Raw genomic sequence first — 25,673 nt, 5'->3', positions numbered from 1 at the left:
TGGGGAGGGGGAACTGAACTCAAAAGAACCTGCCTTTCCCCTTCCCCATTTTCCTCCTCCCCTCCCCTTCATGGAATATTGCGGAACACTACTTTCCAGGCCTGGGGAATACCAGGCAATATTATTTCCCAGGTGAGACTTACAATGGTCCTTGTACCATTTCCTGTCTAATCCAAGAGTTTACTGTCTAATCCAAGGATAGACAAACGCAGATAATCCAGAATGAATATCTGATTGAAAGGTTTCCTGGGTGTTGGTTTTTGCGGTGCTGTGCTGGGAACCAGAGCCTCCAGGATGCTCTGGGCAAGTGCTGTACCACTGAGCTACTTCCTTCGTCTCTAAAGGACATGCTTCCATGAAACCCAAGTAAGAGAGGAATGAGGGTCAAGGTGCATGTTGATTTGAAGAGTGACAACTGGTTAGAAACCTAGCAGGATGACTAGGAGTTATTATTTGCAGAGGGAGCTGGAGGGAATTCTGGGCCAATGAAGCCACAGCACAAAAGGCCACAGGAGGGACAGGCAGATTCTGGGAGCCAGACATTTGAAGTCAGTCTGGATACAGAGTTGACCAAGAAGACCAGGAAAGAATGAAACGAGCCTCAGAAATTAGTGTGACTTAAATTATTCAGGCCTATGTAGGCTCTGGTAAGGAGTTTAGATTTAATTCTAATTTAAGTAGAAAGCCACAGGCAATTCTAAGGAAGGGGATGGCATAGTCAGATATGCATTTTTAAAATGGTACTTTGGCTTTAGGTAGAGAATGGATTTGCATAGAGCGAGAGAGGACAGAGGAGTCTTGCAGCGAGCCTGTCTGGGCTGTCCCAGGTGGACCACTGCAGGATGCACAGTGTGTGTCCCCCCGCCCCCAAACCTTGGCACGAGGCCTACAGCTTGCTTATGGGAGAGTGGGGAATGCAAAGTCTCTGCTGAGAATGGCTTCTACCTCTCTGGCTCCCACCAAGAGAATGTGCTGATTTATATCTTCCCTGTTGAAACTACTACTTATTGATTCAAATTTTGTATTCTGGGGAAGCCATGTGGAGCAGTTTTCACGAAAATTCTCCAAACATACGAAGGTATCTCCATCTTTCTCCTTTCCAAAGAATGTCTGCTTCTGCTTGTTGCCTCTACTATTCCCTAACTGGATGTTAAAGTGAAAAACAAAACAAAATCCAACTATTAACCATTTTTATTCACACACACTTCTTTTCACCTATAGCAAGAAGGAGCACGGATGGAGGACAAGCTCATAGATTCCAGTATCAGACTCCTTATTTAAATTCAGATTTTGACTGTGATATTTTGCTGTGTGCTCTGGGGGAAATTACTTGGTCTCTCTGAATTTTGGTTTCTTGATCTGAGAGTAACAAGAGTACCTCATTATGAAATTGAATGAAGAGAGTAGCAGTATAGAGAGTAAAATCATAGAGTACAGTATCTAGTCTATACCATTAATCGGTATACTTTTTTTTTTTTTACTGATAAATGCCTGTTATTATCAATATCCTTGAACTCCTTAGTCAAAAGCAACAGTAATGAAATCAAAGTTGCTGCAGGCTTGGTATAAATTGACTTGGCTTAAGGTATTAACTCTGCCATGATGTCATGTATAAAGTGTAAAGTGTTTAATCACTGACCTGATTCTACATCTGGAAAAGGGGGAGAATCATAACTAGCTCATACAGTTACTGCAAAAAAAAAAAAAAAAAAAAAAATCTCTAACTAATAAGAGAGACTGTCCAGCACCAAGATCTGTGCACTTGGCAAATGCTATTTCCCCTTTCTGTGCTTTAACATCATTCCCTTAATGCCTAAGGCTGGGTTCAGCCCTCTCTTTCCTTTGCTCTTAGCACCTTGCTCTTACCTAGAGCAGAAAATGCATCTCATCTTGTTGCATTAAAAGTATTTTCTTGTCTGTCTTCAGCATTAGACTAAGCTGCTTGATGTGCCAGGTACTCTCCCAAGCTGTTTGCAAACATAGCATGTCTCATTCATCAGAGGAACCCTGGGAAGGGGGTAACAATCATCTCCCTTCATACGGATTCAGAAATGAGGCCGGGAGAGACTGAGTCCCTGGGTCAGGTGGCAGGTCTGGCACAGAGCAGGTGCTCACTCACTCTTCCTTGTGGACGCACTGCCGAAGGCTTCCTAAGAGAGTCTTCTTATGACTCTCTCCCCCAAAGAGCTCACTGATTCACATCATTTCCATGTCGATATTTTCTCCATCACGGCTGCTTCCCTGATGGATGATAGGCTTCCATTCAAAATGTACACTTTATAAGAAAAGGAATTTTTTTTTTTTTGCCTCTTGTTCACTGGGGTGTACCCTGCTCTTAGGAGAGCCCCTGAGGTGCTCGGGAGTTATTTGTGGAATAAATGAATAAATGCAAGCATTTATTAATTGCTGAATTTATTTTATAACTTAAAAGGGCTTATGTCGAGCCATACGTTCCTATATGCTTCTGAAAGTTAGTGGCGTATTAAATGGGACGTGGGCCAGCAGATGAAGAAGACTTAAGAGACCAAGAGAAGATCTCCTTTTGCTCTGCACTGTCTCCTGGACTCCAGAGAGCATCTCTTCTCTCTCAGCAGCTGGCCAGCAGCTGGAAAAAGCCCCTCTCCTTGGAAGGCAGGAGGGATTCTTGCAGCAGGAGACAGGACAGGGAAGAAGGAGGGAGCTGCACAGGAAAGAGATATACTGCAGTTGTGGCATTAAAGCCTGGGGCTTGAGATGCCCACTAAGATTCACTGGAAAAAAATAATACTTGAAAAAAAGTGTAATGCCTGGTATTTATCACCTCAGCCTACTGGTGCTTCATTCTGCCTGACATCCATGGAGATTCTTAGTATCTAATATATTGTCTAACATCCATCCTGCCCATGTACTATGCACCTTTTTTGTTTGTTTGTTTGTTTGTTTGTTTGTTTTGTTTTGTTTTGCTTTTAGCTTTAGTTCTTTCCTATTATTCTTTAATTAATTTTGCTGTGTTAGGTTCTGTGTATCCCATTAGCATGATACACAAGTCCAAGTCCCCAAACAGATTGACCCTGTCACTGTTTCTCTGTCTGTAAACTATGCCTCCAACAAAATAAATGTCCTTACTCCTTCAAGCCCATACTCCACGTTCCCTGTCCTGGGAATGTCTGGATGTCTGGATCCTTTCTTTCTGACTAGTTTGCTGCACACACATACTGTAGCAATCTTCAGGGCCATTTCTGATTCTCATAGTTTATACATAATATTTTTGTCTTCACATGTCCTTATGCCTTGTGTAAATTATTTATTAAATTGAATATTTTCTACTACATATACCATTTGCAATCAAAGGCAGTGATGCTTTAGATTTTTTTGTCCAGGAATTATTCACCCTCTTCCTCCTTTCCCTCCTCAAAGCTTACAGATGTTGCTGGGTGCAGTGGTGCATACCTATAATCCCAGTGGCTCCGCAGGCTGAGGCAGGAAGATCGTGAGTTCAAAGCCAGTTTCAGCAACTTAGCAAGGCCCTAAATAACTCAGCAAGACCCTGTCTCTAAATAAAATATTTTAAAAGGGCTGAGGATGTGGCTCAATGGTTAAGTCCCCCTGGGTTCAATCCCCAGTACCAAAACAAAACAAAACAAAAAACATCTCATGATATTGAGCATGACCATGTGATGCACAACAGCCAGTGGATACTGGCATCCGGGATGTGGCCATGGCTTATGGAGTTGGTCCTCCTCTTTGTACAACCACTACTGCCCGGAGATAAACATATTCCTTAGCTTTCTGGTCCACATAGGGTTAGAGGTATGAGCTCAGACCAGACCTACCCAGCAATTTGGAGGTCAGCCTAGCCATGCCTGCCTAAACCAGGTCACCAGAAACTCTTTGGAGAAGAATAAATGATTGTACTTTAAGCCACTGAGTTTCAGGGAGGTTTATTACAGTGGTGATAGCTGACTGATACAAAGCCTTAACTCCTATCCCATGCTCCGAGTTTCTTGAAGTTCATGGCAGTCTGCCTGATCTCATTATACTCAAGCAAAGTTCGAAGGCACATTTCTAATGTATATTTCTTGAGCAGATGAACAGATGAATAAATGAATGATTAAAGAGCTCCAGAGAGAGAGAGATTCAGGACCCAGGGAGACCAATGCACTCATTAGTTCAATGAGAATTTATTGAATACTTATTTCATGTCAGGCATTGTGCTAGTGGGAGGATATTCTGTAGTAAACAGACTGGACTTGGCTTCTAGATGCTCCATGGTGACTAGGGGAAAGCTTGAGAACCGGGGATTCATAATGCAGTCCATGTGCAAACTCTGATTATCCTTGAATCACATGCGAGGGCACCAAAGTAATCAGAGGAGTGATAATGGATAGAAAAGCTCAAAAAGATCCCTCTCTCGCTGCAGATTCCCATTATCTCAGGTTAAGAGCAAGTCCCAGGCAGATGGGAGGCATTTGCATCCATTTGAAGAAAATGAGTTAGTAGAAGTTGCCCAAGGGGTAAAATAAAAATCTACAGGGATAGGGTTTCGTTGGTCATTTTCTGATTGCTGAATGACACCTTTGTCCCCTTCCAATATTGCAGAGAGGTTATCGGCATGCTGAGTTGGAATGTCATTATCATCTGTAAATCACAATCCTGGATTCGTGACATCCAGATCCGACAGTGTGACCTCAATGTCCATCAGGACACTGTCTGAACCTTGATAAAATTCACTATCTGTCTTTTTTTCTGAAAGTTTTTCATGTCTATTTACCATTTCTGTCACACTCTCCAGCTTATCCCACCTACTCACTCCAAAGGTATGGCTAAGGCCACTTGTGGCCACTGCCTTCTATTTTCCCAGAAAGAGCTCCAGGAACCAAGAGCATGGTGCTGAAGTTCCTAAACCATGGGGAAAACATCAATGGAGCCGAGATTGAAGAGCAGCCTCCCTGGCCCTGGATACAGGCCAATGGGGAGTAAAAGTCATTTAGCATTGCATTGATGCCACCTAGGATTTTTGTTTGTGTCTGTGCTTTGAAAGAGCAGATGACTAGGACAAATGGACCATCAGGGAGAAATGGTGACTTTTTTTTCAGGGCTCAGAGTTCAATACTCCAAAAGGAGCACATGATTTCTTCCCCCCCAAAAAAACTAGCAACTTTCAGCTCCAAAGAATAAGTTGGGACATTTTGCTCCCTTTAAAAATACTGCCTTGAAATTTGAACAGACCCTAATGAGGAAAGCAGCCATATGGAAATAAACTTTTAGGTCAGGAAAGACAAATATCAACAGGGATCTATTTTCTAATCACTATGCAACTTAAAGGTGGCACCACATGTACAGCACTTTGCACAATGCTTAGCATATGGTAGCAACAAAATAATATATAATAGTGCTATTTATTGAGTACTTATAATATGCCAAGTAGTGTGCTAAATGCTGTGGAAGCCCCTTCTTAATTAGCCCTTTCAACAACTCTAAAAGCTGGGAGTTGTATGCATTGGTATTTGTATATGGGAAAGCTAATGTTCAGAAGGATAAAATGAAATTCCTTGTCTGAAGTCTTCCATCTGGTACCCAGTAGCCAGAGTAAGTCCCGTGTAGTCTCACTTCAGGGCTTTTGGTTATAACCTCTATTCTGCATTCTCAGAGTTAAGATGAAACTTCATAATGAAAGCTAGCAACATCATCACGTCATCCCTTTTGAAAATTATAATTATAATCATGAGATGCCATAACAAGAATTATTAGGTGCCTCACTTCATGAGGGCAGGTTTCTGGAATATTATTACTAAAAAAGAAATCATTGACTGAAATGGGAAGATTTAAGAATAAGTGTAGCCTTTGCTGCCAAACTGTGAGAGATGGGTAAAAAGGACAGGAAAGATTTTTAGGCTCCAAAAGCCTTGGTTCTGACTTCATCCCTTGGTAGCCCAGGTCAGGTCCTTCCTGAGTCAATTGGAAAACGGAGTGAGGTAGATTGTGTTGTGGCCTCAGTTCCTCCCCTCTCTCATGTGTCTGTAACTTCTGCCATGTGACTTTGCAGATTCTCTCACTGGGGAGGTGGAGTCTATTTCCCTTGCCGTCAGTCAAGTCCTGTCCATGTGACTTGTCCTGTCCATGTGACCTTCAACAGAATGAGGTAAAATGGTGATGGGCCAGTTTTGAGTCCTGTGAATTTCTACTTACTGCTTTGTGCTTCTGTTGTCTGGACCAACTTATTGGTCCCAGGACAACGAGGACATGTGAAGCCAAATATTTCCCAGTTCACATGTCCCTCTAAGAGCCTAGTCCATCCTAGAGCTGAATCCCAGCTGACTGACAGAACCACAGATAAGCCCAGCCCAGATCAGTAGAACTCCAACCAAGTCTCTGACACCTGAGCTCTCATTATTGATAATTAGTATTTTAAAAGGCACTTCATAGGGGCTGGGGATGTGGCTCAGTTGGAAGAGTGTTTGCTTTGTATGCACAAGGCCCTGGGTTCAATCCCCAGTACCACATCCCCATACACAAGACACTTCCTTTTAGGGTAATTTTTCACACAGTAACACGGAACTGCCACAGAACATTATCATGCACATGCCCAGGGAGGGGTACATTGCAGCTGTTCTTCTTCCCATCTCTCTAATCAGTCAGGAAAGGCCCAGTTCAGCCCAGTGAAAAGTCACAAACCTACGTGATGAGCACCCATTCCAAGGTGGAGGAAGTAAGCTCAAGGATACCCTTTGTCACCGCCATTTATCAAGCCCACTTTGGCTCCTTGCTGAGGATAGGGAAGTCAGAGCCAGAATACGTTCCTCCTGCACCAGGATCACGCAGCTCCCCCCTCGACGCATGGGTGGCCGGCAGCCTCGAGCAAGTTTTCCCAGCGATTATTTTCATTGCCACAATTGGTTATTTCTATGTCAAAGTCACTTCCTCTCTTTGCTACAGATTTTTCATTTCCGTAAAAATGACAGTGTCTGATTTAGCTCTCAGAAAAGGATAGGGAGGTTGGGCAGGGGTGGAAATATGGAGGAGAAAGGCAAGGGAGGAAAGGAACAAAATTACTCACCAAAGTGGGCTTTACAATTAGGAAGCACTAATGAAATTCAAAATAACAACAATAATTATGTTTCCACCGCCGAAGCCTTGTGTTATTCAACATGAATATTCATTCTCATGTTATCTTCCTAAGGGGTAAAACTGAGGGAAGCAGAGTGTGCACACAGTGTGGCTTTGGCCGTGTGTGTTTTTCCCCTGCTCTGCTTCTATTTTTAACCACACAAGACAGGCCCTGGTTTGAGACTGTCTGCATTCCAATATTTTTTGCAACTGTGATTTGTGTCTCTCTGGGTGTCCGCGCACAACACCTTATGTGGGAGATGCTTAAAACATCAATAAGAAGTAAGTTAGGAAGAAGTATGTGTGCATGGGAGGGGCTGAAACATCTCTTTATAGCTGCTAAATGGTCACAGGTGGAATATCACTTTGACGTAGAGCTCGGCAGCTTGGAATGTGTACAAGGGAATCCAATGCATCTTTTATCAATGGGCTGGAAGATTAGGAGGTTATTGCTAAGTTATCAATAGAGGAGTGCAATTTGCTGTATGAAGTGGTCTTCAATTGGCTCCTAAGCTCAGAAGCTACGTGTGTTCAACAACAGACTGTTCAATGCACTGTGGTTGTAGGTATAGTGTATGAGTCTGCAAAGGCTGCCATAACAAAATTCACATGTCAGGTGATTTAAACATCAGAAATTATTATCCTACAGTTCTAGAAGCTAGAAGTCCAAGATGGGGGTGCCATTTGAGTTAGTGTCTGGTGAGGACTCTCTCCTTGGACCACAGATGGCCACTTTCTGTATTCTCATGTAATCTTTCCTTTGTGCATATTCTGGGAGGAGGAGGAGAGAATGGGAAGAGAGAGGGTGAAAGGGGAAGAAGGAGATATAGAGGAAGAGAGATATACCCCCTCCTTTTTTTTTTTTAAGCATCACAAGTCCTAGTGCTCAGTTCTTATGAACTCATTTGACCTTAATTGCTTCCTAAAGTCTCTATCTCCAAATATAGTGACATTGGAGGTTAGGGCTTGAATACATGAATTTTGTTTATAGCATAAAATCAACTGTCTCTACAGGCTCTTGTGAAAATGGCATGATTCCCTTTGTTACCAAGGAGGGAAGAAAGGCTCACATCACCCAGCTATGATGCCATCATTGGCCTATATTTCAGGGCTGAGTGTCAGAATGTCAGTATTGATAACACCACTCCAGAGGAGGGAGAGAGGAGGGGAGTGAGACAGGAATCGCATCCTTCAACAAATCTGATGGAGACCATTGGGCCCAGGGACTGTAAGCCATGGGGTTTCCCTTCCCAGGTCTCCAAAAAAGCAAATTTGCCTCTGTCAGCCATCAGACAGGGAGCCTTGGGAAACTGCTGAGTGCTGGTGCATCCTGGGAAAAGGAGGGGGCTCCTAGGTCAGTACATGATGGGGGTGGGAGAAAGCAGAATAACATGGCAAATGTTGATATATTAGGACCTCCTGAAACATAGCTCTGATGACATCACCCACAACATTGCTCGAAAACTGCCAGTGGCTTTTTGGTGCCTTTATAACAGTGGTGCAAAATTCTTAACATGGAATGCAGGGCTCTGCTTGCTGTGGTTTCAAGTAAATCTTCCAGCTTTGGGGTGTGGTGACAGTCATTCCTGACATTTAGGGAGTCCTTTGGAAAAGATCTTCTTCTGAGCCCTTTATTCATATGAACTCATTTAATTTTGATGATAACTCCTACAGGTAGGAGCCACTCTCCTAATCATCATGGGGCTCATGGAGGTTAGTGGACTCAGTTGGTTGACTCACATAGTACTGAACAGTGGAGCTGGAATTCAAACCCCACAGCTCCAACTCCAGCACGATGCTCACAGATATTCCACCACATGCTATCTTCATGTACTTCATATGGGAGAATCTCTGGTCTTCTCCCAAACATGTCCTGTATTTTCTGGTCCTGGAGTCGTCAACCTAACCCCAATTACATCCATTCTTTAGATTCCAATTCTTGTCTATGTTCAAGGCCAAAATCAAAGATATCTCCTCCAAGAAAACATCCTGTAAGGGTATTTCATGATTCAGATCCCACCTATCACTTCGTATTTTCTTCCCTAGTGGAGATTGCCATTTGGGGGGCTGGAAGACAATGAATGTGTCTAGAATGGAATGTGTCACATCAGCTCAGAGACACAGCACAGAAGCTCTCCTATGGCCGTGAGCTCCTCATGGGACCCATTTGCCAGCATAGCTCCAATTCCCTGGGACAGTGCTCTGCACTTAGTGCTCTCAGCTTGGATTGGACCTACTGCTAAGAACTAAGAACTAAAACCAGCGAATCAAATAAGAGAGAAACCTATTTATCTCTCACATAAAACAAATCCAGAAATGTCTAGCTCAGGACTGTTCTAGCAATCCCATGGTGCTCATGGATCCAGACCGCTTCCACATTTAAGTTTCAGAGCGTGGCTGTGGGCTTCACAAACCAAAATGGCTGTATGAGTTCCATCCATCAAATGCATGAGCTAAGTAGCCGATAGAGTAAAGAAGACTTTATAGAAGCCCAACATAGCACTTCTGTTTATATCCCACCGTCTGGCTTTAGTTACAGTCATTTTGAAGGGCAAAGGAACTGGGGATGATTTTAGCCATTCAGTTAGGTATGACCTTCCAGGTAAAAATGAGAATCTTGTTCTAGTCTAGATATAAGGTGTCTCCCAAAAGATCCTGTGTCAATGGAGGAGGCACAATGATTAGATTAGGAGAGCCATAACCTAATCAGTGGATGAATCCATTTGACATATTAATAATTTGAAATGACTGCTGGACTGTAACTGTAGGCAGGTGGGGTGGTTGGAGAAGGTGGGTCACTGCACTTAGGGATTATATCTTGTCCCTTGGCTCTTCTCTCTCTCTCTCTCTCTCTCTCCTCTCTCTCCTCTCTCTCTCTCTCTCTCTCTCCTCTCTCTTCTCTCTCTCTCTCTCTCTCTCTCTCTCTCTCTCTCTCTCTCTCTCTCTCTCTCTCTCTCTCTCTCTTCCTGGCTACATGAGATGAGCTGTTCTTCTCTGCTAAGCCCTTCTGCCATGTTGCTCTACCTCACCTTGGGTCCAGACAAAGAGTCAGAGGACCATGGACTGAGACTTCTGAAACCATGAGTCAACATAAACTCTTTCCTTTCTAAGTTGTCCTCGATGGGTATTTTGGTGACAGTGATAAAAAGCAGTTATTAAAGAAGAAAGGATAAGTAGAACCTAAGGTGGTGGGAAACATCTGGTCATCTCACCACACTGGATCCCCAGCAAATGCTCACTTCAGCAACCGTTTTTTGAAACTCTTTCTGTGTCAGTACTGTATAAAACAGTAAAGACATAGAATTAAGGAAGCCAAGGTCCCTGCTTGCTAAGAGTTTATACTTCACTTAAGAAGATGAATAAAACGTTACCTACCAAAAGTTTGTGGTGGAGTCTACATAGGGCGAGTACAAGGTGCAACAGAAACCCTAAATGGTATGGACCAGTTAGTTGCTGAAGGAATGAGTGAATTATTTGAATATAAAATAGTCCTCCTTCAGTTCCATCCTAGACGGCAGAAAGGAGCAAGGGGAGACACGCTGGAGTGAGAGAATGCAGATTTGTAGGAAAGAACAGAGTCACACCTACCAGACTCCAAATGTAGCTCTGCAGCTGGTTATATCTTGGATGAATTCTTTAATGTCTCCCAAATTTAATTTCTGCAAAATTAAATTAGATTGACCATGAGAGAAACCTGGCATAGCACACAGTAGGTGATCAGCAAATGTTCGATTTTTCACTGGAGACCAGAGAGAAGCATCTCCACGCCTTGCACCTGGATCCCTTTGCCTGTGCCCTTCAACACCAGGCAGAGCCCTCCAGCTCCCACACTTAGAGTCATTTGTGGGTGAAACTTAGATTGAATTTGATTTTTTTTCCCCTTGAGTTGACATAAAGGGGTCTGTCCCTTAATTACTAGTCATTGCCCTTCACACACAAAAAAATGGTAACCCGCTCAGCCCATCAAAGCCTGCCCTTTGAAATGCTGAACTAGACAGTGAACAGAAAGTATCTGCCAAAAGGCTTCTTTTCTCCCAGAGATAAAAGCAACATGAAATGCATGTAAGTCCTGCGCCCTTGTTAATTAATCAGGATTCGCATTAAAAGCTTAAACGCCTTTGAAGCAGGAAGCGCAGGGAACCAGGACCTCTTTTCTGTTTTGCAGAGGGGAGATGGGTGGACAGGCCAGCCCAAAGAGGTCTCTGTAGGGGACTGGACCACAAGTTAGTCCGTTGCCTTCCAGGACTGATGTAACAGGCGGGGGACAATTGCTAAAAGTGTGGACCACCACATTTGTCTAGGTCCCACCTATCGATCAAAGAAAAACACAGGGCTCTGAACTGCCAAAGCCTCTGACACAGCCTTCTTCCTAACATTTGTTTGTGTAATAGGAGTTTATAAGAACAGCAGTTCATTCACATAACACATGTTTACTTGCTTCTGCTACATTCAGGTGGGGACAAAATAGTGAAGAAGACACAGTTCCTGCCTTCTGAATTATCTGGCACAGTGAACCCCACACGGGAGTGACTTTGTACCCCAGGAGACAAGGTACAAGTGCTACCATGTTCTGACTTACATTAATGTTGAAAGCCAGGAGAAGACAAAGGGTGTAATCTAATCTGAGGGATGGCTCGGGTCACGGCCAGAATTATAGAACTGAGGCAGAGTCACTGAAGGATTTTAAAGCAGAAAGTGACAAGATAGAAATCTGTATTTAGGTGGAAGTAAAAAGATCATCTGTACCTTGGCAGTCAGATGGGGAAAATCAGATGAGTTCTAAATCAAATAACTGTGATAAAAATTACATGTAAAAGCAGCATTGACACAGGTTGGTAGCCATTTAGCAGGCTAGGAAAAAGCAATCACCTTAAGGGTCAAAAGGAAGAAGGGACAGCGATGCTGGGCCAATTCGTGCAGGTGATAAGAGGCAGAGGGGATGGGGTGAGAGCTGAAGGTGAGATGGCAGCGCTCAGCATCAGGTGCAAAGCTGCCCAACACAAGGCAAAGCCGGAAATGGAAAACACCCAAAGAAAGAGCTGCTTAGAACATTCTGCAAACCCCAAACCTGTTTTCAGCCTGTAAGGGTCACAATGGACATCACCTTTTCTGGAAATTTCTCTGTGCATTCTTCCGTCTAAAGATTGGAATTGTTTTTCTATTGTCCCATTAAATGCTAATATTCATGTAACCAAAAGACATGAATTGCTGGCCATGGGTATACCCATTATTTAGCACAATCCTAGCAAGTAGAAAGTGCTACTATGTGCTGACTTACTTCAAAGTTGAAAACCATGAGAAGACAAACAGGGTGTAATCCAATCTGAGGGATGGCTCAGGGTCAGGGCCAGAGTTGTGGAATCAAGATTGCAGACTTCAGAAGGGGCGGGAGTCCTATTTATTTGGTGCCATCTGAATATGCTGCAGGCCTGGCATAGGTCATGAAGTTTGGGGCTATGCTAATACAGTGTGATTCCAGATATGGAAGAAAGTAATTCCTTCTGGAGAGAGGAGCCCTGGCAGGCTCTGTGAGGGAAGTAGCATTTCGTTCTGGCTTTGATGGGCAGACAGGCTTTGGTGTTGTGATCTCTTGCCTCTGTTCTCTCAACCTGGGCATATGTTGATCTGTCAACGTTTTCTCTCCACCAGGGCACAGGTGCAGCTTAATGTGCAGAGTGTCACCTAGGTTACATCCCACAGAGGACACCTATTATGTGCAGTTACAGGCTGAGATCTCCAGGCAAATGCATTCAAAGCACAAAACACCTACAGCACATTCAACACAGTGCACATTATGTATTCATGATCATGAATAGTGTATGTTTGTGCAGATCCATAAAAACTTGCGTTTTGTTCAGGGGCTTAACTTCTCCAACTCCCACAACTAAAACCTCACTTCTGTATTAACAATAATATGAGGTAGTGAGAAAGACAGTGTTGTGGTCTCATTGCGGATGAGAATGTAGGAGCACAGAGAGGTTAAGCAAGTTATCCAGGGTCACAGCTATTGTCATGTAATCAGAGATGGAGCCTCTTAGTCGCCAATTAATGGATTCCTTCCTGCCCCGAATAGAGAACTCTCTACATTGTGAGAAAATATGTTCCAATGTGTTGAGGAAAACAGTTGCCACTAACTCAGTTTCCTATGAAATGTTTAGAGGAATCTTGAAATAAAACCATTTGATACATGAATTATATTGACTCAGGAGTTTTATACTCCTGATTGACCTGATGAATTTGTTTCTTCAATTATCTTGAGATTCTTATATCTTACTAATATGTTTGGATGAATTTTATAATTAAATGAATGATTGATAATGACATGAATTTCTGGTCATCTAAATTTTTTAAAAGTTATTTACTTACCCAGCTTATCTTAAAACTGACTGAAGTTAAGTCACTGAGGAGCTCAACTCTCTAGGGAAACTACTGCTTCCCCGAATTTGCACAATAGACAAGATAATCATGAGGCTCAGTACTCTGGCTAAAGGTAACACATAAATGCATACTCCACCCTCACTAGTTACACCCCAAAATCCTTACAAACCCTTTACACTCACATGTTTGCTTTCTCTTTGCCCACCCCCTCCAATCTCTTTCTTTCTCCCTTTATTTCTCTTTCTTTCTTGCTTCCTTGCTTTTTCCCCCCATCTACATCTCTCTTAAGACCGTTTCCTCTCTGTAATGGTTTACATAAAGCCACTGGTAATGCATCCTCACTAATTCTAAATTAGAAAAAAAAAAAAAAAGAAAGAAAAGCAGAGCTGCCTTGAGTTAGGCACAAATCCATTTATGAGGTCCGAGGTCTTTTAGCGAGTCTGTCTTGAAGCATTTGTAGAAAAAAGAGCCTTTTATGATGCTTGCGATGTCTCTATCTCTCCTCTCGCTCTCTTAATGTGCACATGCAGACACACACACACACACACACACACACACACAGAGAGAGAGAGAGAGAGAGAGAGAGAGAGAGAGAGAGAGGCTTGCGAGGACAGAGGCTGTTCCTACGCAAACTTTGCTGAAGCAGTGTTCTCCCACAGATAAATCACTTCCTTCCCGAGGAAGCAAATACCTTTGCCGCATGGCTAGAGTGGGCGGGAGGAATCTTCCTCCTGAAATACTTGCCCTGTCAATCATGTATCCCAAAACAAGGAGAGCGGTTTTGAATATTGAGCAGCCAGGAGGGCTGCCCACGCCGGACATGGGCACCAAGGCCCTTTACTCAAGGTGACTCCCTTTATCAGCTCTGGCACTGTCTGATGAACCAGTGTCAGGAAACAGATCTGATGACAGCAAGGCTTCTATGATCTCCCTAAAGAGCAAAGCAGGCATGAGCTTCGCAGAGTTAAAAGCCAAACTAAACAGAAGCCCAAGACAGGTGAATTCCAGCCAGGAGATCCCAGGGGGGGCGCCTCCCTCCTCCCACGTGACTCTACGGGGGAAAAACCACACACACACACATACTCTGACAGGTTGCAAATACACCAACGCTGGTTATGTGCTTCCCCTATTGCACAAAGGAAGGAAGCACATAAATGGGTTAATTAGCTCCTATGCAGAATTTAATTAGAGTATCTTTGTTCACTCGGGCTTCAGCCAGAATCTCAATTATCGATTCCTGTTTCCAGGATTTTTGAGCATGGATGCAGGTTTTCATTTGGGGAGGTCCCACTGGAAGTGTAGGATGTCTTTTGCCTTCCACATGGATGTGGCAGAAAATTTTAACATGAAATATTGATTATTTGAAAGTCATCCCGTTATCACAGGGAGCAATGACTCATTATAACATGGAAAGGTATTCCCTATCCCAAGCTCCTCCCCTTGAATGTATACAATGATGAGTTAGCTTTTAAAAAGTCCAGAATGAATTCAGGGCTTGGAATTCAGACATTTTCTTCCCATAAGATTAAGCATTGATAAGTGACCTTGGTCATGTAGTAAGCCCTTTAACCAGCCATCCTGTGTGGTAGGTATTCTTATTATCAGCAAAGTCAGTTCTACAGAAAGATATATTTTTTTTAATTCTATCATAGAAAGTACTTTGTGTAGAGCTATTTTAATTAAATAACAGAAAGCAAACTTATACAAAAGGAGAAATAATGATCAGTTTGGAGAAAGGGCAGGTTTCTGAGGAAACTAAGGCTAGACTTCACAGAGAACAGAAGCTGGGAACTGTTACAACACCAGGACTTTCCAGGGCCCACACTCATTTTTCTGCTGTTTTCAGTGCCTGCTTTCTTCTTCATTCTGCATGGTGCCACCTTCCAAGTTCCTGGTCCACAGGGGAGAAGCACATGCTTACAGATTCTGAGCTTTATTGCTTATAGTCCAAGAGAGACTGGTCCAATAGTTGTTCTAATATAATCAGAAAGGCCCAAATTAAAAAATGATGTTGCAAATGATGGTGATGATGATGATGATGATGGTGGTGGTGGTGGTGGTGGTGGTGGTGATGGTGATGTTGTGATGGATAGCCCTATTGATTTGTATTTCCACAACCTGGAACGGGCCCCTGCAGCCTCCACCCTTCGCCTATAAGAACAACTGTTTTTCAAAGTACAAGGACTACCAGAGTCTTCAAATCTTACTGAACCAGTCAGAAGCTTCCCTGGGCTTTTTACAGGTATGTAAGAGCTTTTCAGACTTTGATATTTGCCACAGTATCAAGGTGAGGTGAGAACTGCACTGTTATCAGGCAAGGTGAGTGCTGAGCTATTATTCTTTTTTAACATATGAGGAAACGGAGCTCAGAAAGCTGACATTTTTTACCCAATGTTACACTGCTAGCAAGTGGCAGAGCTCTTAGTCAATGTCTCTTTGTACAAGCAAATCAAAATTCAAAATACATCTTTTTGTCCCCATCACCCTACATTGGAGAATCAAAGTCAGTGTACCTAATTTGAAGATTAGGAGCCAGATCTCCTGGCTTAAGGTCTCCCACAAAGCATTTCTCTATACTCCTAAGGGGTCTGAAACACACACTATTTTATCAGCTTAGGCATCCCATAGCTTCATCTTCTTCCTAGAATCATTTCTCTTTGGCATTGGGCACATACAATTTTCTTTTCTTTTTTTAAAATTTTCTACTTTAGTTTCTTATTTCCTCTGTCAAGTTCAGATTCTGAAAGAGTGGCCAGTGTTGTAGATGTCAAAGCTTTGAACATGGCAGATTTCCCATAAAGGAGCCATGAATTCTTTGCCCCTTCCTTGCCTTCTTTAAGAGTATTTCCACACTCAACCAACTATCAATCACTGTCACCAATTACTATATGCAGGCAGTCACTCTAGGTTCACACTGAGCTAGGCACTGCTCTCGACAGGGGCTCCTACAGCACATTTCCAGGGAAATTAGAACAGATCTCTTGGGTGAATGGTGGCCTACAAATCACGAATATGTAGTTTAACCAGCTGTGAAGCATCTTGTACTAGAAGTTGGTTTTAATTTTGCATTTAGAACAAAAAAGAACCATGTTGAATTTAAAGGACAACTTCTTGATAACCCAGAAGAAAAGTACTGGCATGAGACATTCAATGGGAAATGCTACTTCTGTGTCCCTAGACAACCCCTGTTAGCTCTGGTAGCATCCTCCAAAAGGGCCCCCTAATCATCCTCACCTTCTGGTACTCTACTCATTTAAAAGTTCCCCCTCCACCATGGATAGTGATAACCTGTGTAAAAAACAGGACATTCCAGAAAAGAGTATGTGCATTGTGAGGCTAAGTCATAAAAGGCATTGTGGCTACCACACTGGTCTCTCTTGGAATGGTTGCTTAGGATCAAGCCAGCTGTCATTTCGTGAAGACATTCATGCAGCAAAGGAAGAGGCCAGAATGGGGAGCAGCCAAGGCCTCCTAGAAACAGCTGGCAACAACTTTGGGGTATTTAAAGAGCTATCATGGATGCGAATTCTCAGCCCCACTTCACATGACTATAGTCACAGCTGATATTTGACTGCAACTGCATGGGCGATTTTGAGCTACCACCGCTCTGCTTAGCTGCTATAAATTCCTGATCCTCAGAAACTGTGAGCTAATAGGTATTTATTGTTGTTTCAATCCATTAAATCCTGGGCCAATTTGTTATGCAACAGGAGATGACTAATACAGCTTTAAAATCCTGTGTTTTCCTATCCTACCTTAGAAAAGCTGCATGTGTGGAAACCCTGATGATGATAACACATTTGTGCTATGTGCCAGGGAGCCCTATGCCCTGGCTACAGCAGACCTGAACAGGGAGCCAGGTGTAGACACATTTGTCTAGGCTCACTGATTCCTCTTTCAGGAGTTTGTGTTAGGGTGTCTGAAAGGCAGTCAGTTACTGACTGGGTGCTGTTGGAAAAGCAACGGAGAGTTAAAGGTTGTTCAGCCACCATGATCCAAGGATAAGCAGAAGGTGGTGGACATCTCTGCCTGAGGCAGAATAACAGATGCAGAGAAAAAAGAAAAAGAGAGAGAAATAAATAAAGATGGAAAGGTAGCACTGAATCCCCTCAATACCTTTTTCTTCTTAGGAGATGTTAAGGCAACTCCAGCTGATCAGTTTCCAGGAAATTCCAGATCCCATGGTCTAAACCAATCTAAATAGCACCTCGAACGAAGGGTTCTGACTTCAAAAGTGGCATTAAACAACCCTTCCAGATGTTTGGATATTTACCTGGAAGAAGGAAAATTCTGGACTTGACTCAAGAGGTGATGATTCTAGGAGGTAATAATATACTTATCTTGCCATCCCTTCATCTTCAAGCTTAAGAGTGACTCAGAGAGTGACTTGCACGCGGTACCATTGTGATTTAAAGAGGTAATACTCTCTGCCTAGCACCAAATAGGGACAGAGCTAAGGAAACAACATTGTCTCTAGACAGACGTTCAACCCTTTCCACTTGAGAACAGGAGAGCTTCACAAAGCTTTTGGGGTGACCATTCCCCTCTAAACTCCATCATTTGCCATAACGGATGACTGCACAGTGGTCTTCAATATACATCTCCATGTTGTGTGTTGATAACCCTATCTCAGAAGAGAGGGCACTTCCTTGAGGGGCCTTGAATTGGCTTTCATATTGAATTGGCATTGAGATTGAGCCCTCTGTGTGCACTGCAGCCCAGGTATGAGCTTTTAATGTCCCTAAAATAGTGATGCTAAGTACACAGATTATGTTTGAGCTCCTGGGCTGGAAAGAACTCACAAAAAGGAATCTTAACATGTGAAAGTGGTGAGAACATCTTTTGCTTTTCATTGTGAGAGGATCTCCTAATGTATGGTACATATGCCCTTGAGAAAATGAGGTCTGTGAGGTGCTCAAGACCAGAGAAAGTCAGATTAGGAAAAGGCAGGGGAGGATGAGTGTGACTTTAGAAGTGTGAAAGTGGTGAGTATCAGATGTGCTTCCCACAGGTGGAGAAGACAGGTGCAAGGTAAGCCTAGCAGACCAGAGACTGGGAGAGGTACCGCTCCTGTGTCAATTTACAAAGGGACCCTGGAGTTGTTTCTGTCGTGAATACAAAATGACATCCCCTGCAGGGAATGTTTCGGGCTTCCATAAGCAGCCCATGCCTGTATGATTTTATGGTAGAAATTCTCCATAATGGTGAGGGATTTCTACTTACAGGGAGTTTTCAAATGAGCTGCAATGATGTGTCTTCAATAAAAGAAGAAATGAAACATCAGAGACATTTAAAAATGGTCTTAGAACGTGTAGCTATCTTCTTCTTTTATTGTCTCTGGGGAATACTGGCTCCTTTGTTTTGTGATTCTCTTTATCAGCAGAGAGGAGTTGAAGTTTGGGGGGCTTGACCCTGTTCACCATTCCATCCTCCATTTTCACCCCCTCGCCCCACTGCTTCCAAATCTACATTCTAGCCATGCTCAGCAAAGGCTATTTCCTGGAAGCATCATCCATTCCCATCTCAAACCTTGTGCACCTGACATCCCATCAACCTTGGCCACTCCCCAGGGCCTGTCTTTACCTGGCTCACTTTTCAACCTGTTTTAGAGCTCAGTTGAGATGCCGTATCTCTGCAAAGCTTCTCACATTCCCTTCCACTCCTGATTCCACCCCCAAATTCTCCAGTGGGGATCCACACGGATACCCATCCTGTTCTTTTGAATGCACAACAGCTTTGAATGCACACTCTCTCTCTTTCTCTGTAGGACAAGGTCCTGCCTTACACTCCATTTGATTAAGCTTCAGTTTCAGCTTGACCATCAGGCACAACCAAGTTAGACTTTATGGAAACGTCAGTGATGTGAGGAAGCCACATGCACAAAAATCTCTTTCCTAACCAGGATGGAATAAAATGATCCAACATTTAATTCAGAGAAGGAGGAAGTTGTAGTGTCCAGCACCCAAGGAGATGGTGTGAGCTGCCTAGGGCGTATGTCTTTGGTCAAGGGAGCAGTATGGGGTCTGCTGGCACATTCCCACACCATGATTCAGGTGTACAAGCCCCGCTCTTTGTGAGCCACTATAAATACGTTCCTTTCACCAATTCATTTTCTGCATAAATTACCTGATGGTGGTGTTGATTTTCAGCTAAGAACAGTGACTGAGGCAGTATGCTCTCTTTTGTGCTCTGACAGCCTGTGAACACCCCTCATTCATTCCACAGTGTGAGTTCTTCTATCTGATTGTCTTCCTGTTTTACCACCAATTTCCTGGGGCCTGGGAGCAAGTATGCGTTCTTCCTAAGTGCATCCCAGTTTCTTTTGTGATGCGTGGTGAACTAAATATTTGCTGATTAAATAAATACACAAAGGAAGATTTCTCCAAGAGCCTTTTTACTATTCTCGGATTGAGGAGGTCTCCTCATTCAGAATGAGATAACCCCAGAGGGTTAGCAGGATGGATCAGTTCGCAGCAGAATTGGGTGTACAGTTACCCTGATCAGCCAGAAATAAAACGGAGAAGCTTGGATGGAAAGAAGGGAGACAAGCTTACAGCCAGGCAAGTTCAGTATCAGGGACTTCTGCCAGACCGAAGAGGTGCAGGGAGACCACGGACAGGAGACAAGGTCAGAAACAGGTCTCTGGATGCAGTGCCAGGTGGAAGGAAAGGTGAGCAAGCACCTGCCGGGTGTTGAATCCATGGTGAAGTGCAAAGGCCTTGAGAAGGAGAGTCTGAACCCAGGCCCGGAAGGGAAAAAAAAAAAAAAAAAAACCTAGGGAGACTGGGGGCAGTGAAGTGTCCACGGCATGGAGAGTCTACACTGCCAAGAAACGCTTCCTGGCTCTCACCTGGCCACTACTCATATTTTAATCAGCTCGGTTCTAATATCCTACCACAAACACTTCTTGGTTTTGATCATTCACTGGGATGCCAGAGACCCCTGCTGTTTCTGTCCAAGGACTTATGGTGTTAGTATAATTATCTGCTTGCATACCTGTCTAATTACATGAGTAATCACTGAAAACAGTAATAGTTGCCATTTTCCACATATAAACACTGTATGTACATATTTTATTCAATCCTCCTAACCCCTCTGTAACAAAGGTACCATTATTATCCTTACTTTTCAGATGGGGAAAGCAAGAATCAGAGTGGTCAAGTGACTAACCTAAGATTGCACAGTTAGGAAGTGGGAAAGAAGAGATAGGAAGTGAAATCTGCCTGATTTCTGCACCTGTGCTCTTAAACTCTAGGTTATAGTAACTTAAGGTCATATCCCAGAAAAGTAAATGAACTCAAGTTTTCTTATGCTTACTGAAGTTCAAGAAGCCATGTGAGGATCTAAGATTGAGGGGGAGAATAAGGACTTATCTGGGGGACACAGGGGGTGATTCCAGAGAAGTTGTCTTGCTTTAGGAGAACTGTCTAGGAAGATGAGGCTGGACCAAGGGGTGGGATTTGGAGGAGGAAGGGGATGCTAATAACTCTCTCTAGGTGGGCCAAATACCAGAGATCAGGGAAAATGTCTTCTGCACAGAGAGTCTGCGAGGCTGTTAATTAATGTCCTGTGAGTCTGGACGAGCTGCGCCATCCAAGCCAGCGGAGCTTGTACAGTCTTGCTGCTCCACTTACTCGACATATCTAGACGTTAGATGCTTCAAGGGGAAAATGCCTCTGATCTGCATTGGCTCCAATCCCAAACGGCTGAGATTTATGGGCAGGCCCATGGGAGGAGAGTTGAGAATGAATGGCTTTAGGCTCAATTTCAGCTTCTCCACTTGGAGCCCAGCCCCCCTTTTCTGACTTTCCAGCTGACAGGTAAAAGTATGGAATTTTGGGTCTGGTTGTGTTCTCTGGGGTCCCCTGAAACCTGGGTTCCCAAATGTAGCTGGTTCTCATAATTATCTGGAGCATCTCAAACAAAGTACATTATGAATCCCACTGAAGACCCCAGCAGCCTGGGCATCGAAGTTTGAATAACATCTGGAGGAATGCAGATGATCAACTGAGTGGAGGGATCCCTGATTTAATCTAACAGAATGATAGTCACATTTTACAGAGAGCAAGGAAAGAAGAGGGGCAAGCAGGAAAAAAAAAATGTGGTTAAAACCCTGGATTCTCCGTGTGCTTGCTTCATGATTCATGGAGAGTAACAGCATCTCCTGTTTAAAAACATGCTCATGCTGGGTGTTCTGGCTCAAGTCTGTAATCCCAGTGACTCCCATGCTGAGGCAGAAAGATTGCAAGTTCAAAAACATCCTCAGCAACTAAGTGAGGCCCTAACCAACTTAAGGAGAGCCTGTCTCAGAATAAAATATAAAAAAGAGAAGAACTGGGGATATGGATCAGTGATTAAGTGCCCTGGGTTCAACCATTCCTGGTGCAAAAGAAAAAAACAGTCACACCAGTTTATTTCAAAGCACTCTAATGAGATGGAAATGTCATCATCTGGGTGTTGTGGTGCATACCTGAAATCCTAGTGGCTGGGGAGGCTGAGGCAGAATTGTGAGTTGAAAGCCAGCCTCAGCAATAGTGAGGTGCTAAGCAACTCAGTGAGGCTCTGTCTCTAAATAAAATACAAAATAGGGATGGAGATGTGGCTCAGTGGTCAAGTGTCCCTGAGTTCAATCCTTTATGCCCCCCCCTTTGGCTAAAAATTATTTTTTTAAAAAGATGGAAATGTCAAGTTACACAGTTTCTGATTCATAAATGTTTGCTCTTGTTAACTAGTGGTGAAGAAACAGATAAATAGACCACTAGGATAAATGATTTTGATCATGATCATCACTGATGCTCACCATTCTTTCCGCCACACCTGGTAAAGGAACCATTTCTCAGATCACAAGAAACGCCCCCATAGTCTCAATACAGATGGACTCCCTTACCCTGATATTGACGTTCTGAGTTCTTCTCTTCTGTTGTCAGGTCAGCCTGCAAGGACTTAAATAGAACCCATGCTTGATATACCATCAAAGTCCCTGTGGAGTGGAGCTTCTGAGAGAACAGACCCATCCCATTGTCTAGGGACCCAGAGGCAAAGATGGCAAGGACTGACTGACCCCAGGCCTGGACTAGGCATCCCAACCTCACGCTGCTTGGGTTCCTCCCTGGAAGAGACCAAAAACAGAGTGCTGGCCCTTGTGGGTGTGCAGCCCTGGATTTCTTTGCATTTACATGCGAATGCAGATGCTTTCTGTCTTGCTGACCTGCAGGTGTGTGTGCACATCCACGACAACCAGTAGACAAACCCACCACACTGAGGTTGGGTAGGAGAAAAGACAGCAGGTCTTAGATATCTCTGGTGATAAGTATGCAACATGTGTTTGTGAAATGGGTGAACAAATAGATGAGCGAATGAGCAGAAAAATGACTGAGCAAACTAATAAACATGTGAAATGTCTCAAGTCGAAGTCAGGGGAAATGCCTCTAAATCCAAAGTCAAGGGCCAACAAATCCAGGAATATTGGTTCCTTCATTTCACATGGCATAATTCTGAAGGTCCTACAGATGTTGTTAGACTTGGGTGATGATCACAGCACAAGCTCCTTGGCCTTTCTAAGGAACAATTTCTTTGTTAACAAACTGGAGGTGGTCATCGATTCCCACTTAAGATTGTGGTAAACCAATGCTGCAGGAAAAAAAAAAGATCGGGATGCAGATTAAATAAATAGGTATGTCCTGTGCCAAGCACAGGGCCTGCCACAGGGGAATTTCTTCCTCCCTCCCTCTCTCCCTCCCTTCTTTCTTCCACCCTGTTCTCTCCTATCCCTTCCCCCTCTCTCTTTTTCTTATTTCTTCCCTCCCTCTATATTTCCTCCTTAGTCCCCAAAGGAGGATAGGGATGTGTTGCTTTTCTAAATGCTTCACTAGAAAAGTTAGCACAGTTGCCCAGGGCTGGGGTGGTGCCTGGGAAGGTCAGATAGGAAGACGTTCTAGATGGGTTTGGGCAGGTTTTCTAAAATTCAAGATGTTTAAGAAGTTAACTAACACAATTAACTCCTTCCAAGAGTCAGTGTGTTGCAGTGGAGGAAATAAAAGATGAGCAAAATAGATTCAGCATTCCGTCCACATCCTTTCAGTTTTGTGAACAAGGCCTATGGATCCATCCTTTCTAGTCCTCAGTTTTCCTATTTGTCATATGAGAGGATTGGATTAGATGAGGACCCCAAAGACCCTACCATGCAAGAAAAGGATAGAAATAGTCTGTATGCTGGAGGGGGCAGTTGAGGAAAGGAGGGACCTTAGAGAGTCACAGTCAGTCTCCAGATTTGAAGTGTTAGAACATCCTTAAAGAGTACCTTCTCTTATTAGGCAGAATGATAATTATGATAACAAAGAAAACTACCATTTGTTACCATTTGTTAATCGTGACTCAATTCCAGAACATGCTCTAAATGCTTCCTGTGCCACATCGGGAATGCTTCTTGCAAAACCTGGGGTTGATGCTGCTACCATCATTTCCATTTTACAAGTTGCAAGTGTCTTACAAGGTGGGGGGAAAGGTGGATGTGAATTCAGCCTATGTAATTCCATGGCCTGGGTTCTTAACAGTTACCACGCCCATTATCTCTGAGTCCAATTACCAGCAGATACTAATGGCACTGCTGCCACCACACAACTACTACAAGGACTAATGGTGGTGATGCAGCACAACCTTCGATGTAGACATTTTGTGTTTCTATCATAAGCTTCCCTGTTATTTCCCAGCACCATAGAAGGAAGAAAGTCAGTTGGGGTTATTTTAATTCTGCAGATTGAGAAAATGAGATGCTGGGAGTTATTTGTTGTGCAAGAACACACTTAGTAAGTGACAAAGAAAATACTAGGATTCCAAATGGAGCCCTTTCTCCTAATGTGACGTCCAAGTATTCTCAGATTATAGTATAACTACACCTCTCTGAAGGGGGTGGACTGGGGTATGGGACAGTCCAGCTGTTTACCACATTTCTTAAGGGAATTGTGTGTGCACTGGGTGCCGGGGCTGGCCTCCCTGCTCAGCATCCCCTGCCTTCAGCTGCTCCGTTCTGCATGCCTGCTGGAAGGTGCCCTGGCGCCAGACCAGAGAGCAGCCCTTGCGTAGATCAAGCTCTCTAACCCACATGCACTCAGCACTCAGCAGAGAGAGCTCAGATGTCATTAATCACTGTTCTGTTTCCATGAAGTGCCGTCATCCCATGTCCCAGGCAAAGGCAGACAGGCCCCGGGGAGACACTCTAGAAACCAAAGCCAAAGCATACGCCCTGGAATCAGACAGTGAAGAAGGGGCGGAGGTTACTGGGGTGTCAGAAGGAGAGTAAAATGTTTAGCACTCCTGTTGGGAAACAGCTTTGCTTAGAGACCTGTCAGGCAACCGGAACCTTAGCCTCCAGGAGCAGCTCACCCAGAATTAAATCCTGATGCCCTCTGTTGGTGTTTTCCAGTAATGGAAAGATTTGGGAGATTTAGAAAGGAGACAACAATTTGTGAGGCACAGACATAAACCCCGTAAGCCCCAATGAATCCCCTAATTACATAGGTGCACAAATTCACAGGAACCACATTTTTATTCTCATAGTCTGCAAAATAGAATCATAGACTTGAAGGGATCTTATAAACATCGGAGTCTTGTCCCTTCTATTTGTCCAAATGAGGAAATAGAGGCTGTCAGAAGAAAAGTAATTTCCTCAAGGCAAAAACCGGTAGCCTCTCTAACGGCATAGTACATTGAACACTTACTATATGTTGGTGAGTTGCCAAGCTCTTTACACTCGCCATCACATCTAATCCTTACTGCAGCCTCATTTAGCAGGCAATGGTTCTCTTCCATTTACGGAGGAGGAAAAAGAGGTACAGAGAACTCATATAAGATACCCAAAGTTAGCAAACTCCTCCGTGGCAGGTCTAAGATGCTAACCCAAGTGAGCTCAGCACCAGATTTCTGAAAACTTCTAACTTTGTTAGAGAGCTTCACCTTGAACCTGGATCTCTCACCTCCAGTCCTGTAACCTTTATAAATATTGTGTAAAATGGAGAGGTTTGGTCTTTCACAGTCCACAAGGAGATAATTTTAGGCTTCTGTCCTGGATATCACTGTGGAATATAAGGTTTGTACCAATAAATAATATCCTATTTTTTTCTACCTGTGTTTAGAACCAATTTAGAGATAGACATAGGATTTAAACACACACACACACACACACACACACACACACACAGACCAAAAACAAA

At 43.5% G+C, this 25,673-nt stretch overlaps 1 non-coding gene across 1 annotated transcript; it reads left to right on the top strand.

Annotated features, from left to right (window-relative positions):
* Positions 1 to 6,410: 6,410 nt before the first annotated feature.
* Positions 6,411 to 6,488, top strand: Trnat-ugu (transfer RNA threonine (anticodon UGU)). Its single transcript has one exon. It is a non-coding gene; the product is annotated as a tRNA-Thr (tRNA).
* The last annotated feature ends 19,185 nt before the right edge of the window (positions 6,489 to 25,673 follow it).

The sequence above is a fragment of the Callospermophilus lateralis genome, chromosome 2 (assembly GCF_048772815.1).
Source record: "Callospermophilus lateralis isolate mCalLat2 chromosome 2, mCalLat2.hap1, whole genome shotgun sequence".
Classification (NCBI taxonomy): Eukaryota; Metazoa; Chordata; class Mammalia; order Rodentia; family Sciuridae; genus Callospermophilus; species Callospermophilus lateralis.
Note: the sequence above shows the minus strand (reverse complement) of the source record. Positions and strands in the feature narration are given on the sequence as shown.